The sequence below is a fragment of the Cricetulus griseus genome, assembly GCF_003668045.3.
Source record: "Cricetulus griseus strain 17A/GY chromosome 1 unlocalized genomic scaffold, alternate assembly CriGri-PICRH-1.0 chr1_0, whole genome shotgun sequence".
Lineage (NCBI taxonomy): Eukaryota > Metazoa > Chordata > Mammalia > Rodentia > Cricetidae > Cricetulus > Cricetulus griseus.
The window spans coordinates 162,997,123-163,013,559 of record NW_023276806.1 but is presented as its reverse complement, the minus strand read 5'-3'; the positions used below and the strand labels follow the sequence as shown (position 1 = coordinate 163,013,559).

Genomic DNA, 16,437 nt, shown 5'->3' with positions numbered 1-16,437 from the left:
TAAATGAAAACACTGCTAAAATACAGTCACCTGGCCATGCTTCCAATTTTCTCAGGATCTACAGCTGCAGGAGATCAAATCTCCCTGGATGGCATTGTCACAGCTATTTTTAAAATGCATTTTGTGAAACCCAGGCCACTGTCCAGACTAATGACAGTATTTTAAGGCCTTTCAACAAATCTAGTCACTGTGAAAGCAAATGAAAAGGATGATCTCATTTCAGAAAAGAAAAAAAAATGAAGATGAGGCTGTTCAGTAAAGAAGGGACCAGGGGGGCTAGAGCTTATCCTTTGAGCTCACTCCTTATTAGCTAAGTTTCTGCTTTAAAATAAATGAATAATTCATTTGTGGACATCCCAGACTTGTACTAATGTTTCTATTCATGTGAAAGCTAAATATGTTCAGCTCAGTTTGGACTTTCCCCTCCCCTACCAAATGGGGTCCCATTAGCCAATAACTCAATTAGATGTAAGTGATATTTTTTCTATTACATGTGCTTTTCCTTCTATGTTACCACCAGATTACAGGAGTCACATGAAATGATGGCATGGGTGTGTTTCTGTGATCTATCTTCTCCAGCTTCACTCTAAGTCATCACTCATACATATAAACTAAAAACATGTCAAAGCAATATTTATAAATCTAAAAATGCAGTCAACCAATGACTTCTAACAAAATGTATAAGAACAAAGTACTACCTCATGAATTCTCTCCAAATATTACTAATTGTTTAAAAAAGAAATCCATGAATCTACAGTGAATAAACTTATTAGAAACCTCTTTAACAAATGATCGCCATTGATTAACACAACAGTGAGGACTCTGCAAAGTCTTGTACACGGGAGAAGAACAACCAAGTTTGTGGTATGCTCATAGCAAGGGAAGGATGTAAAATTTCAATCTGGTCCCAAGAAAACCCCAGACAAATCCATCCTATAAAGTAAATGTTAGATGTTCATCAAAAGCCTTAGAAACTGAGGATAGAATTGTTACAGACTGAAGAAACAAAGGAGATACAATGATGACATGCACAGGAGATCTTGAACCCTAAAAATGAAAAATTAAGGGAAAATGAGAGAGTCGAGTAAAGTTTACAGGCTAGTAAATTGACTTAGAATTTTACCAATGTTAATTTCCTCGTTTAAAAAAAAAAAGATTGTGGAACTTAATAAAAGAGGTATCAAGGTAGAAACTGTGTGTGAACTGTACTGTTATTTTATGTAAACCTAAACGTATTTCAAAGGAAAAAAGTTAAATATAAATGAAACATTAACAATTGGCTGCAATTTCAATTTCAGTTAAAATTGGACAAGAGAACTAGGTTTGAGTATGTATCTTTTCCTGAAAACACATTTGAAGTATTGAATACAAAAAGTTTGAAGTTTTAAAACCCCAAGTGTAAAAACCTGATGTGGGTCATTTAAATATTAGACAAATTAGTCTTCATGATACCAGAGACAAAAGGTAGTATTTTGTAAGAGAATAAATTTACCAAGAAGCCACAAAAAAAAACTAAATTTATGTGCAACTAGTAAAAGGCGTTCAAATGCAAAAGGGAAAAGAAAAACAAAAGAATGGAAAAGGTGAAAAATGGAGTTGATACTTGGTAGCCTTTCAGAAAAGTGAGTGCTGTGATTGAAATGTATTCCTGGTATTTCACTTGCTGCACATTTTCTTTCTAGTGTAACAGTGTTAAACAGCAGATGTCCTCAGAAGTGTTACATAATGAAAGTTCTGCTCTTATAAATTGCCTTGTCATCAAAATGACTTGGTTACTAAAGAATGGGGGAAAATAATCCCTTTTTCTTTCTCACTTGATCTTACTAACCCTTCCCACTTTCTGCCATGGAATGGAACAATAAAGTTCCTGACAGGATGCCAAGCATTTAAAATCATTAGCTAAGAACATTTTTTAAATCTTTATAAATTTCCCAGTCTCACATACTCTGCCACAGGTACTACAAAATGGAATTAGACAGTAAACTAAAATATAATTAAAATAAAATCATATTAACCCAGTGATCTAGTTGGTGTTTTTAGAAACTACCATTCAACAACTAAGTGATATACACCTGTGAATAGTAAATTTAGTTAGCAAAGTGCTTGCTGAAAAAGCATGAGGACTCAACCTTAGATTTCCAGTGTCCCGGTGAAGAGCTCAGCACAGTGACATGCACCTATAGAGGCATGTTAAACCATTATTCTCACTAACAAGACTTGGTGGTTAGTGACAGATTCAGTGACAGACCCTTTCTCAAAACCAACAAACATGTTAGAGAGCAACTACTGGTGGCATCCAGCATTAACCCTTGGCATACTTATGCTCATGTACACACACACACACACACACACACACACACACACACACACACACACACACACACACACAAATCACAACATAAAACTAAGTTAAGAGTAAGGCCTTCCTTTGGTTTCAATTATTTTTAAAAAATATTCTTGCAGAATGAATTTGGGTTCCTTAATTTTCTTATTCCTTATTCAACTACACTATGCTTATCAACAATTTATCTCTGGTACAGGATAAGGAGGTAGTACTAGTATGCTTGAAGCATTTCATGTGCTTTGAAAATTGTCTTTTTTAATATTATCTATTTCTAGACTAAGCAGATGAATAACCTAATAAGCTATTATAAAATGTACAGATATATACAGTAGAGGATGAGAGCTGTTGGAGCATAGGCATTCAGCAATGATGAGTGGAAGCGATTTTTTTGCCTCATAAATGACACTAAAAGTGACTTTGTCCCTGTAATTCCTGTTTGTCTCTTTTGGGGTCTCATCATTTAGGGGATAAATCCTGAATGTTTCCTCTTCTGGTTTCTCACCTCACACCTAAAATAGTCTCGTGGCCTTTGCATTTCTCAACTAAAGAAACTGATAAAAAGGGCATAATTTAGCCTACTGGAAATGTTGACTGAGTTTTCCTTCCATGTTTGCCTTCAGTATTGATCAGTGCGAAAGGAGAAGAGATGGCAGGACATTAAGTGTGGGGAAAGAAACTTTGCATCTCAGTTCAAGACCAGGCTGGAGAAACTCACAGAAACAACTGACTTGAACAAGGGGGAGCTCATGGACCCCAGACTGATAGCTGGGAAACCAGCATAGGACTGACCCAGATCCCCTAAGTGTGAGTGTCAGTTTGGAGGTCTGGACAATCTATGGGGCCTCTGGTAGAGAGTCAGTATTTATCCCTAGTACATAAATGGACTTTGGGAACCCATTTCACATAGAGGGATACTCTCTCAGCCTAGGTACACGGGGGAGGGTCTAGGCCCTGCTCCAAATGATATTACAAACTTTGAAGATTCCCCCATGGAAGACCTCACCATCCCTGGGGAGCAGAAAGGGGTTGGGATTGGGAGTTGGTGAGGGGTAGGGGAGGGAAGGGAGAGGGAACTGGGATTGACATGTAAAACAAGATTGTCTCTAATTTAAATTTAAAAATCTGAAAAGAAAAAAAAACTTGAAAAAAAAAGAAACTTTGCATCTCAAACATTCTTATTCACTCATTAACACGGCCATCAGTAACTGTTTCATTTATTTCATTTAATCACCCTGAAAATAATCACCCTGAATTCAAAAACATTTGGCCATAGGAGTCAAATAAAAGCTCAAATACCTAGCACTATTCTGGAGAGAATGTGGGAAAATAATGATAATACAAACCATTCTGGGGTATCTCCTTGCCAGGGGACTAATCCGGGGGACCAAGCAACTTCCAATCTGCTGATATCCTTGCGCTACTTCTGCCCCCATTCAGGGGAAAGGTGAGCTTGGGACCCTGTCTCAGGCATGACTTTTACTTGCCCACTCTGGGATCTCCTAGACTGGGGATTACATGCAGGTTCGCTCACCCCCAGTGGACCAAGCAACCTCCAGTCTGTTGACATTGCTATGCCAGTCCAGATCTCACCCACCAGGAGAGGAAGTGTCTCAGACACACCTGCAAACACCATGAGACCTATCATAGTATTGGACCTGCCTGCATCCACTGGAAGAGAACCTTGGACCCCTACCAACCAGAAGACAAAGATACCCCACCTGCACCTAGTGGAAGAAAGGATGGGAAGATGACAATATAAGAACACATTCAACAATAGAAAAACCAATAGGGACTCTACACCATCAAGAACTGAACATCCCAACAAAGATGAAGCAGAAGAGAATGACCTTAGAAACAACTTCATGAAGATGATAGAGATCCTAAAAGAGGAAATGAGAAAATCCTTTAAAGAAATGGAAAAAATGACAACCCAAAAGTTTCAAGAAACAATGCAAAGTTTTAAAGCTGAAATAGAGACAATAAAAAACCACAGTCTGGGGGAATGCTGGAATTAGAAAAGATGGGTAAACAATCAGGAACTACAGATGCAAGCATAACCAACAGAATACAAGAGACAGAAGAGAGAATCTCAGTCATTGAAGATACACTTGAAGAAATAGATTCATAGACCAAAAAAAAAAAAAAAAAAAAAACAAGTCCAACAAATCCCAAAGCAAAATATCTGAAATATGGGACACCATGAAAAGACCAAACATAAGAATAACATATAGAAGAAGGTGAAGAAACCCAGCTCAAAGGTGCAGAAAACATATTCAACAAAATCATAGAAGAAAACTTTCCCAACCTAAAGAAAGACATGCCAATGCAAGTATAAGAAGCCTACAAAACACCCAATAGAGTGGACCATAAAAAGTCCCCTTGTCACATAATAATAAAAGCCCCAAGCATAGAAAATAAAGAAAGAATATTAAGAGCAGCTATGGAAAAAGGCCAAGTAACATATAAAGGCAAACCTATCAGAATTACACCTGACTTCTTCATGGAAACTCTGAAAGCCAGAAGGTCCTGGATAGATATTCTACCTACACTAAGAGACCACAGATGCCACCCCAGACTACTATACTCAGCAAAGCTTTCAATCGCTATAGATGGAGAAAACAAGATATTTCACCACAAAACCAGATATAAATAATACATAGCCACTAATCCAGCCCTACTGGAAAGTACTGGAAGGAAAACTCCAACCTAAGGAATTTAACTATACTCACAAAAACATAGGCAATAGATAATCACACTTTACCAAAAGCCAAAAGAAAAAGCAAGGTAAATCCACACACAATACCACCAACAACAACAAATCAAATACAAACAATAATAAACACTCAATGGTCCTTAATTTCCCTCAATATTAATGGTCTTAACTTGCCAATAAAAAGACACAGGATAACAGAATGGATACAAAGACAGAATCCATCCTTCTGCTGCATAAAAGAAACACACTTCAACTTCAAAGACAGATATACCTCAGAGTAAAGGGTTGAGATAAGACATTCCAATCAAATGGACCCAAGAAACAAGCTGGGGTAGCTATCCTAATATCTAACAAATTAGACTTCAAATAAAAATTAATCAAAAGAGATAAGGAGGTCATTTCATGTTCATCACAGGAAAAATCCATCAGGAAGAAGTCTCAATTCTGAACATCTATGCTCCAAATGCAAAGGCATCAACATTCATAAAAGAAACATTACCAAAATTCAAATCATACATAAGACCTCACAGAGTTATAGTGGGAGACTTCATCCCCTCTCAGCACTAGACAGGATCACCAGACAGAAATTTAAGAAAGAAACAAATGAACTAGGAAAAGTTATGACACAATTGGGTTTAACAGACATGTATTGAACATTCTATCCAAACACAAAAGAATATACTTTCTTCTCAGAGCCACATGGAACCTTCTCTAAAATTGACCACATACTCAGCAACATAGCAAACCTCAACAAGTACAAAAAAATTGGAATAATCCCTTGTATCTTATGGGACCACCATGGTTTAAAGTTAGAATCCAACAACAACATAAACTGCAGAAACCCTACAAAGTCATGGTAAGGGAACAACTTGCAAGTGAACCATTCCTGGGACAAGGAAGAAATAATGAACGAAATTAAAGACTTCCTAGATTTCAATGAAAATGAAGACACAACATACCCAAACTTATGGGACAATTTGAAAGCAGTACTAAGAGGACATTTCATAGCACTAAGTGCCCACATGAAGAAACTAGAGAATAGTCACAGCACAACTGAAAGCTCTAGAACACAATGAAGCCAATACACCCCTGAGGAGTGGATGCCAGGAAATAATCAAAATGAGGGCGGACATCAATAAATTAGAAACAAAGAAAACAAGTCAAAGAATCAATGTAACAAAGACTTGGTTTTTGGAGAAAATCAACAAGACAGACAGACCTTTATCCAAATTTACCAAAAGGCAAAACAGAACATGCAAATTAACAAAATCAGAAATGAAAAGGGGGACATAACAACTGGGAAATCCAGAGAATCTTCAGGTTATTCTTTGAAAACCTGTACTTCACAAAATTTGAAAATTTAAAGGAAATGGACAATTTTCTGGATAGATATCACTTACCAAAATTAAATCAAGAACATATAAGCAATTTAAATAGACCTATAACCCCTAATGAAATAGAAGCAGTCATCAAAAGTCTCCCGACCAAAAAAGGCCAGGGCCAAATAAATGGCTTCAGTCAGAATTCTACCAGAAATTCAAAGAGCTAATACCAATACTTCTCAAAGTTTCCACACAATAGAAGCAGAAGGTTCATTGCAATCTCTTTTTACAAGGCTACAATTTCCAGGTACCCAAGCCACACAAAGACAAAACTAAGAAGGGGACGACAGACCAATCTCCCTCATAAACACTGAAGCAAAAATACTCAATAAAATACTGGCAAATTGAATAAAATTTGTTCATCAGAAAAATCATCCACCATGATCAAGTAGACTTCATTCCAGGGATGCAGGGATGGTTCAAAATATGAAAATCTATCAATGTAATCCACCATATAAACAAAATGCAAAAGCAAAACCACATGATGATGTCACTAGATGCTGAAAAAGCCTTTGACAAAATCCAACACCCCTTCATAACAAAGGTCCTGAGAGATCAGGGATAACAGGAACATGGCTGAACATAACAAAAGTAATATACAGAAAACCAATAGCCAACATCAAACTAAATGTATAGAAACTCAAGGCAATTGTTCTAAAATCAGGAACAAGAAAAGGCTGTCCACTCTCTCCATATCTCTTCAACATTGTACTTGTAGTTCTAGCTAGAGCAAAAGATAACAAAAGGAGATCAAGGGGATACAAATTGGAAAGGAAGAAGTCAAACTTTCACTATTTGCAGATGATATTAAGTTTACATAAGTGACCCAAAACACTCTACCAGGAAACTGCTGCATCTTATAAACACCTTCAGCAAAGTGGCAGGATATAAGACTAACTAAAAAAAAAATTCAGTAGCCCTACTATAAACAGACAATAAATGGGCTGCACAAACAACATAAAGTATCTTGGGGTAACACTAACCAAACAAGTGAAAGACCTCTAAGGAGGAACTTTGAGTCTTTAAAGAAAGAAATTAAAGAAGATACCAGAAAATGGAAAGATCTCACATGCTCTTGGATAGGATCAACATAGTAAAAGGGCAATCTTGACAAAAGCAATTTACAGATTCAATGAAATCCCCATCAAAATACTGGCACAATTCTGCACAGATCTTGAAAGAACAATAATCAACTTTATGTTAAAACAAAAGACCCAGGATAGCCAAAACAACCCTGTACAATAAAGGAACTTCCGGAGGCATCACCATCCCTAACTTCAAGCTCTATTATAGAGCTATAGTCCTGAAAACAGCTTGGTATTGGCACAAAAACAGATAGGCAGACCAATGCAATCGAATTGAAAACCCTGATATTAACCCACCCACCTACAAACCCCTGATTTTTGACAAAGAAGCTAAAATTATACAATGGAAAAAAGAAACCATCTTCAACAAATGGTGCTGGCATAACCGGATGCTAGAGTGTAGAAGATTGCTGATAGATCCATATCTATTGTCATGCTCAAAATGTAAGTCCAAATGGATTAAAGACCTCAACATATATCCAGCCATGCTGAACCTCTTAGAAGAGAAAGTGGGAAGTACCCTTGAACAAAATGGTACAGGAGACCCCTTCCTGAACATAATACCAGTATCATAGACACTGAGATCAACAATTAATAAATGGGTCCTGAAACTGAGAAGCTTCTGTAAGGCAAAGGAGACAGTCAACAAGACAAAATGGCAGCCCCAAAAATGGGAAAAGATATTCAATCACCCCACATCTGACAGAGGGCTGATCTAAAAATTTACAAAGAACTCAAATACCAAAATACCAAATAATTCAATTAAATTGGGGTACATAGCTAAATAAAGACTTCTCAACAGAAGACTCTAAAACGGCTGATAGACACTTAAGAAAGTGCTCAACATCCTTAGCCATCAGAAAAATGCAAATCAAAACAACTCTAAGACACCATCTTACTTCTGCCAGAATGGCTAAAATCAAAAAAAAAAAAAAAAACCCACAATGACAGTTTCTGCTGGAAAGAATGTGAAGAAAGGGGAACACTCCTCCACTGCTGGTGGGAGTGCCAACTCATGCAGCCACTTCAGAAATCAGTATGACAATTCCTTAGAAAAATGAGAATCAGTCTACCACAAGATCTAGCAATTCCACTCTTAGGCATATACCCAAAAGAAGCACATTCATACAACAAGGATATCTGTTCAACGATGCTCATAGCAGCATTATTTGTAATAGCCAGAACCTGGAAGCAACCTAGATGCCCATTACTGAAGAATGGATAGAGAAAAATGGTACGTTTACACAATGGAGTACTAGTCAGTGGAAAAAAAAATTGGAATCTTGAAATTCACAGGCAAATGGATGGAACTAAAAGAAAGCATCTTGAGTGAGGTAGCTCAGTCATAAAAAGACAAACATGGCATTTACTCACTCATATATGGATTTTAGATATAGAGCAAAGGAGTACCAGCCTAGAATCCACACGCCAGAGAAGCTAGGAAACAAGGAGGACCCTCAGAAAGACATACATGGTTCCCCAGAGATGGGAAATGGGACAAGATCTCCTGAGCAAATTGGGAGTATGCGGGAGGGGAGAGGGAGCTATGATTAAAATAAGGGGAGAAGAGGAGGGGAGAGGAGGGAGCAGGAAGTTTGAGTTGGGGGAAGAATTGAGGAGAGCAAGATAAGAGACACTACATTAGAGGGAGCCAGTATAGATCTAAAGAGAAATCTGGCACTAGGGAAATGTCCAGAGATCTACAAGGATGACAACAACTAACAATCTAAGCAATGGTGGAGACAGTACCTTAAATGCCCTTCTCAGATAATGAGATTGATGACCACCTTATATGCCATCCTAGATCCTTCGTCCAGTAGTTCATGGAAGCAGAAGCAGACACCCAAAGCTAAACACTGAACTGAACTCCTGGAATCCAGTTGAAGAGAGGGAGGAGTGATGAGCAATCGTGTTAAGACCAGGCTAGAGAAACCCACAGAAACAGCTGACCTGAACAAGGGGAAGCTCATGGGCCCCAGATTGATAGCTGGGAAGCCAGCATAGGGCTGATCCAGACCCCACTGAACATGGTTGTCAGTGAGAAGGCCTTGGTAATCTATGGGGCCTCTGAGTAGATCAGTATTCATCCCTAGTATACGAATGGACTTTGGGAGCCCATTCCACATAGGATACTCGCTCAGACTAGACACACAGGGGAGGGCCTAGATTCTGCTCCAAATGATGTCACAGACTTTGCAGATCACACATGGAAGACCTCACCCTCCCTGGGGAGCAGAAAGGGGATAGGATGGGGGTTAGTGGGGGGAGGGCAGGGGAGGAGGAGAGGGAGAAGGAACTGGAATTGACATGTAAAACAAGCTTGTTTCTAATTTAAATTAAAAAAACACAAAAAACCAAACCCTTCTATTAGAATAACTCCCAAGAATTGCCTATTATACTTTGAACTATCATTTTTAAAAACTCTTTTCCCCCTAATAAATGCTTATAGATACCAACATATATGTGTATTGATACACCTGTGCACAAATATATGTGTGTGTACACACTGGCACTCTGCATTATTAGGCTTCCTAATAGTTTTGGTTGCATTGGTTGCTATATTTCCCTGTCTCCAAAGTAAACATTGTCAGAAGAAAAGTGAAAGGTGACAACAGTATACAAATATAAAATTTGTTGTTTTTGTATTTTGAGATTATAACATAATTGGATCATTTCCCCCTTTCTTTAGTTTTCTTCAAGCCCTTCTGTATACCCTCCCTGTTGCAATAAAAGCCCCAGAAACTGATACTGAGGTTCAGAAAAGCAAAGCAGCTGACCTTTAGCTATCAACTCTAGTTCAGGCTGAAAGGGCTGATACATGAGCTCTTCACCAAGCCTCAAACTGCTGCCTCTCCTCAGTGTGGCCGGAGAATAGATGCCTCCTACTGGCTGCTTGTTCCTGTCTTGTATACCTCTCATGAATCCTGGGTGTGGGTGTGGGTTTTAATTCTCTTTTAGACTGATTCAATCTAGTGTATCCCTGGGTGGCCTTAAACTCAAAGATCTGTCTGTTTCTTAATCCTGAGTCCTCGATTAAAGGTGTGTACCACCATCTCCTAGCTTCTGGCTGCTGGGTTTAATGGTCTGTCTAGCTTCTATGGATATTGGCTGCCTTTGCTTTCTGAATCTTCAGGCAAGCTCTAATAAATCATAAATAATATATCATCTCCAAGAATCTCTTTCAAATCCATGTCCCTTTTTCTTTAAAAATATTAAGTGCAGCCTGCTCAATCCATTTAATGTCACTGGTATGTGTATATTTTGAGGACTGACCATTTGTTTTATCTTGAAGACTTTTACCTAATTACAAACGGAAATGCTCTGAGGCAGCTGGTCCCCATAAGGAATATATAGAGAAATTCTTCAGTATGACTTGAGTATGTCAGGGGAGCTACTAGTCCACTATTTCCTCCTCTTATCACCATGTTTGAAAGGATTTAGATCCACGCATGAGAGTTTATTCCTGACCTTGGGTTTCTGAAATAAGTATGCATTTCATGCTGCATCTCATGCATGAGTAAGTATAAAAACTTGGTTTCTTTGCTACACTTTTCCATGATTTTATTTTACATGGAACAGTTGTTCCATCATTGTGGAATGTGAACCTTTCCTGTGGTCAGGGCATCATTTCAATTGTAGGATCTTACTTCATTCATGGGAATTGAAAGGGTGGTGTAGGAGAGGAAATAATCTGTTTTACAGTCTGTCATTCCCACCAGTTTTTTCTACAACTCCCATCATTCCTCTCTTCGTGTTCTCCTCACACACAGGCAGTCTGGGCTACTCCAACATGGAGGCTTCCACCAAATACTACATATGGGTTCATCTGGTATTCATGCCCTTGGTCATGGTTTCCTCAGGGCTTGTTGCCTTCTCAGCAATGCTAAAATACACTCTTCCCCAGTTTAGGATACAAATGAACCCCCCTTACTCATTTTCCTCTTCTTTACATCTATAGAGATGTAACATAGAGATCTCTTACGATGGGGATTATTTTCTGTGGTGCAGTCTATTTCAGGATGATCTGTCTATCCATTTAAATTCTTGCTTCCAAGAGTTTATCTATTTTGTAAACAAAGATTCGGGAAGACTTGTGGACTGATATGGATTTAAAAACGGATAGTATTCTAGCATGTTTACCCTATTTGTCACACCTATCTGTTTTGATAGATAACAGTAAACATGGTAAACTCTGACAACCATGAATATCTTGTGATTGGGAGGAGGGTAAACTTTATTATACACGCAAAGAATCAACCTCAGTTTAAATAAACTAGTGTTTATTGGATAGTTAGCATTTGCAAGGCATTCTGTATAACATACATGCACATCTAGAGAAATTTTCCATCTAGTGAATAGGAAAGACTAGGTCATAAATAACAGTAATGTAAAATCTAAAATGATTAATCTGCTCCTGTGAGCCATAAACAAAGAGCTTCGAGAGCTCTGAAAAGGTAATTAATTTTAATCAGGGGGTTGGAGGGCATTAAACTCAACGGAGTCACAGCCTACATCTCTGGGCATATTCTCTGTTCTCAGAGTAAGTTGGGTGGTGGTTCAGGGACTGCTCACCCGTTCTACAATCCTTGAACATGTCATATTGTATTTTAAAGGGTTCAGAGCTCTGAGGTAGGTTTTGCTAGGGCATTCTTAATATAGTTCCAGAGTCATTATTAGAAGAAGACAGGTTGGCGTCTGTTCTTATCTACTTCTCCAAAGTGTATTATCAGGATTTAGCAGTGGTGGTGGTGGGGTCTCTCTCCTGTTTCCACTAGCTATTTTTGGTTTTTGTTTTCACCTGAGATACCCATTTTGAATTCTCTGCCACTTTCTTCTTGGCATTTTCTGACTAAACCCATGTTGTTCAGAGGTAGAAAAATGAGACAATCTCCATGTCAGAAAAGGAAGTCAGAACCTCATTTAAAAGAATGAAAACTTGAATGGTTATTAGTGAGTGAAGCAATCCTATCAGAAAAAGTTATGCACACAGTGTTTGATTTCAACTATGTGACATTTTGGAAGAGAAACCTCCTTGAAGACAGTCAAATGAACCATGGTTGCTACATTTTAAAGGGAAAGTGTTAGACCCCCGGAAAACTCAGGTATCCGGGGTCCCAGGCCACAACTTCGGTCACCCCAATCACCAGGCGGATTCAAGAGCTTGCTGCAAACTGCACAAGGCTTTATTGTAATTAACGAGCTAACCCCATGTTAGCTCGGGTCTTTCACCCACCCGCCATGGCAGATGGCTAGCAAAAGACAGCTCCTAGGGCCTCCCAAGAGATCTTATAGGGCAGCGTAAGGGGAGTGTCTAGGGGTACTCACAGGCTCACTATTGGTGTGCCTCCAGCCTTGGAGGGCTTGCCCTGTGTTGATTGGCCAACTGGTTGTTATGGCCCATAGGCTCTCCCAGGGTGGTTGCTATGCTTTGTGCATCATTGCTGTGTGCTTGTTTGTAAAGCACACCCAGGGTCATAAAGCATAGTGCCACCAGCTAACTTCTGATTGGTTCCTTGTCACAAGACAGGCATCTGACCTCTAAGTGACCAAGGCAAGGTTATGGCAAGCACGTGTTCGGCTGTTATGGCTACCGAAAGGGAAGCTGGTCCCTTCAAAAGAAAGGAGGAACAGGTGACGCATAGAGAATATTTAAGGCAGTGAAATCAGTGAATGAGATTTTAAATGTGATCACAGATCATTAGTCATCTATCTAAGCCCATAGACTGTACAATACCAGTAGTGAGCCCTAATGTAGACTATGCACTTTGAGAGATGCTGATGTAGCAATATTGGCTCATCAATTGCATCAAATGTACCACTCTGGTTTGGCATGGCTTGTTGATGGTAACTGGGTACTTCATTCAGCTTAGTATGACCCTAACACTGGTCTAAAAATTAAAGTCTACATGAGGACAGTTAGAAACAAGGATGTATCTCAATGGTAGAGTGCTTCCTTGGTGTATACAAGCCCCAGATTGCATCCCAGGCAGTACACACCACAACACACACACACACACACACACACACATACACACACACACACACACATTACCCATACTTTCTCCACTCCTCTATTTAGTGGCTGGCTCTTTTGATTGCCCAGGACAACCTCTTTCATCCATTTCCCTTGATCCATATGTAAAAACAGAAAGAATTATTCACTTTTTTATTTCTTATGATAAGTATTTGTATTGTGCCTTGATGTTAAGCTTCAAAGGGACATAACAAAGATATAGAAAGGGCAACAGGAAAAGGGGGGAATCAATAAAAGGAAATATCATTTCTGATTGCTGTGAGTCATTCAATGTTTCCTGTTTGTTTTATCAAGCAAAGAAAAACTCTGAGCATATCCAGGCTTATGTAAGATCATATAAAATGTGTGTTTATAAGGCTGAGAAAAGATAGTCTGTCTTCTCTCTGGTCACCATGGTAACCCCTAAAAGCAAAGATTGTGTCTGATTAGGTTGCCCTTCTCTGGAGGAATTGACCAGAAAAATAAAACCCTTTGAGAAGTTTAAAGCAGAGGGTAAGATGCTGCTGTGTTCCTTCCCTTCCGTTCAGCTGCCCTCCCCCCTCCCTGACTTTCCAAACAACAGTGAGTCAGCCTAATGTTTAGAGCCCAGTCCCAGTTGCACAAAGGGATTCCGTGGAACTCCTACCTCATTAAGAATGCACCTCAGCCCAGTTCTTTGTGAGTATTGTCTGCACAGCTCTTCATCAGAATTCCAGATAGCCTTGTGATTCCTGATAAAGGGATCAAGGAACACTCTGGAAAGAAAAACAAGTGAAAGACAAAGATCCCTTCCAAGTAGGTGGTGAAAGGAAATTCAAACTCAATCACACTCATTCTAATAGGGTACTGGGGCGGGGGGGAGGGGGCGGCGGGGCACAGGAAAACACCAAGAAAGTGGAATATTGAGGGAGAGGACAGTAATTCCATGCCTGGATTATCAGTGCTAACGTGGTGGTCTTCTTCTTTTTCTCCTTCTCCTTCTCCTTCTTCTTCAACTGAAGTTGTTAGTGTTATTTGAAATGATAAAAATCCTTCCATACAAATCTGTTTTCCCTTCCTAAGTTTTTATTGCTAAACTAGTGCCTATAAAAGACAGTGTAAATCAGTCTTTTTGTTCTTCTGGTTTATTTCCTAAATAATTCAGTAATTATGTGTGTTGGAGGCTTACTATTAGAAAGAGGATTACCAAGTAGAGGAGATAATAGCTCTATTCTTATGTAACTTATGTAACTGAGAGAGTAAAAGTTTACTGGACACAATTGAGTCTGCAGGGAGGAACCTAGAAAGAATACACATAACTTCTGCAAGACATTTGCTAACCTTTTTATGTCTAATAAACCTGAAAGTTGAGCACTATCAAATATCATCTAATCCCTTACATGGCAACAATGAGTTCATGTTACCAACTTTACACGGACAAAAAATAAGTGTTTACATTTGAATAAAAGATGAAATATAAAAGCCATCTTTTTCTCTTTTTATTGAAGGAAAACGAATTGTATTTTCTGATTATACATGATTACTATAACAAATTTAGAAAACTAAAACTAACCAGACTCTGTGTAGAGATGGCTTTCCAACCTCAGTGAAGCAAAAGACAGACAGACATCTAGCTGGTGCCAGGAAACACCAGGTTAAAAAAAAAATCAATGTATTTATCCAATGTATAATATACTATGTGTATGTTTTAAAGACTAAAATCTTAGGCTGACCAATAAGGAACACACCTAAATATTTCTAAAATTTCTAAAATATTCTTTTAGAAAATGTGTATGTTATATGTATGCAGCAATAATTAAAGAAAAAAAGAAGCCATGAATTTGAAAAAGAACAAGGAAGAAATTGTCTAGAAGGAGAAAAAGGAATGGGAAATGATTAGATTATAATCTATAAGAATTAAATAATAATTTTAAAAGCGATTATGTGTGTATGGGTGGGTAAGAAGGGCATTGTGTGGCCATATATATGAATGCCAGAAAACAAGCTGGGGTGTTACCTACAGGGACACCATTTACCACCTTTGAGACAGGGTTTCTCACTGACTTGGAGCTCAATAGGTTCCAAATGCCTGGCCAGTGATCTCCAACAGTACTACCATCTCTGCTTCACCAGTACTGGGATTGTAAGCACGGACCACCATGTCTGCCATTTCTACATGTATTCTGGGAAACAAACTCAGGTCCCTGTAGGGGGGAACCTTTAGCCAGCCCCCAAGCAGGCGTGGCTACAGGTGGTCAGCCATACCTTTAGCCAGCCCCTAATCAGGCATGGCTACAGGTTCACCTACAGGTCTCCATTCTTTGAAATCAAGTTTCTTGTTGTTGTTTTGTTTTGTTTTTTGCTTGTTCTTTTTTTTTTAACAAAAGAGCCACCTTTCCCAGTTCAAGATATACTCCCCAATGAATATGTGACAAATGCATAATGCGTACTAGATATATTTTAAGTGCTAGTTTTACAAGAACTTACTGGTTTCCAGAATAACTCCATTAAACACGTAGTCATATAATCCTCATATAATCGATGAATCAATAAAGGCATAGGAACAGTTAGATAACCTGCCTAGGCTGAAACAACTGGCAGGATCGGGGTCTGATTCTATAATGTCTGACTTCAGAGGACTGTGCTGTTAAACACGGAACAATACAGCAAAGCAGTGTTAGTGGCAATGTGAATGCATTGAAAATGTGACTAAAGGCTGTATACACACATAGATAAAGAGATATCAAAACGAAATGAAATTACCCAAAAAGTCTTTATGTTTTTGTTGCTGTTGTTGTTGGTAGTAGTAGTGGTCTGTGCGTGTGTTTCCTTCTAAGCATGGCTATGGTATTTTATTTTAAACTGGAACAGAAAAGAACTGTCTTTTATCAGTCACCTTTTATGTCCTTTATAGATTTTAT

At 38.6% G+C, this 16,437-nt stretch overlaps 1 long non-coding RNA gene across 1 annotated transcript in view; it reads right to left on the bottom strand.

Annotated features, from left to right (window-relative positions):
• LOC118239589 overlaps window positions 1-14,303 on the bottom strand; it is a 76,723-nt gene extending 62,420 nt beyond the window's left edge. The window contains exon 1 of the long non-coding RNA XR_004772152.1: window positions 14,184-14,303. This is a non-coding gene — a long non-coding RNA (uncharacterized LOC118239589). The remainder of the gene's footprint in view (window positions 1-14,183) is intronic.
• Window positions 14,304-16,437: the final 2,134 nt, after the last annotated feature.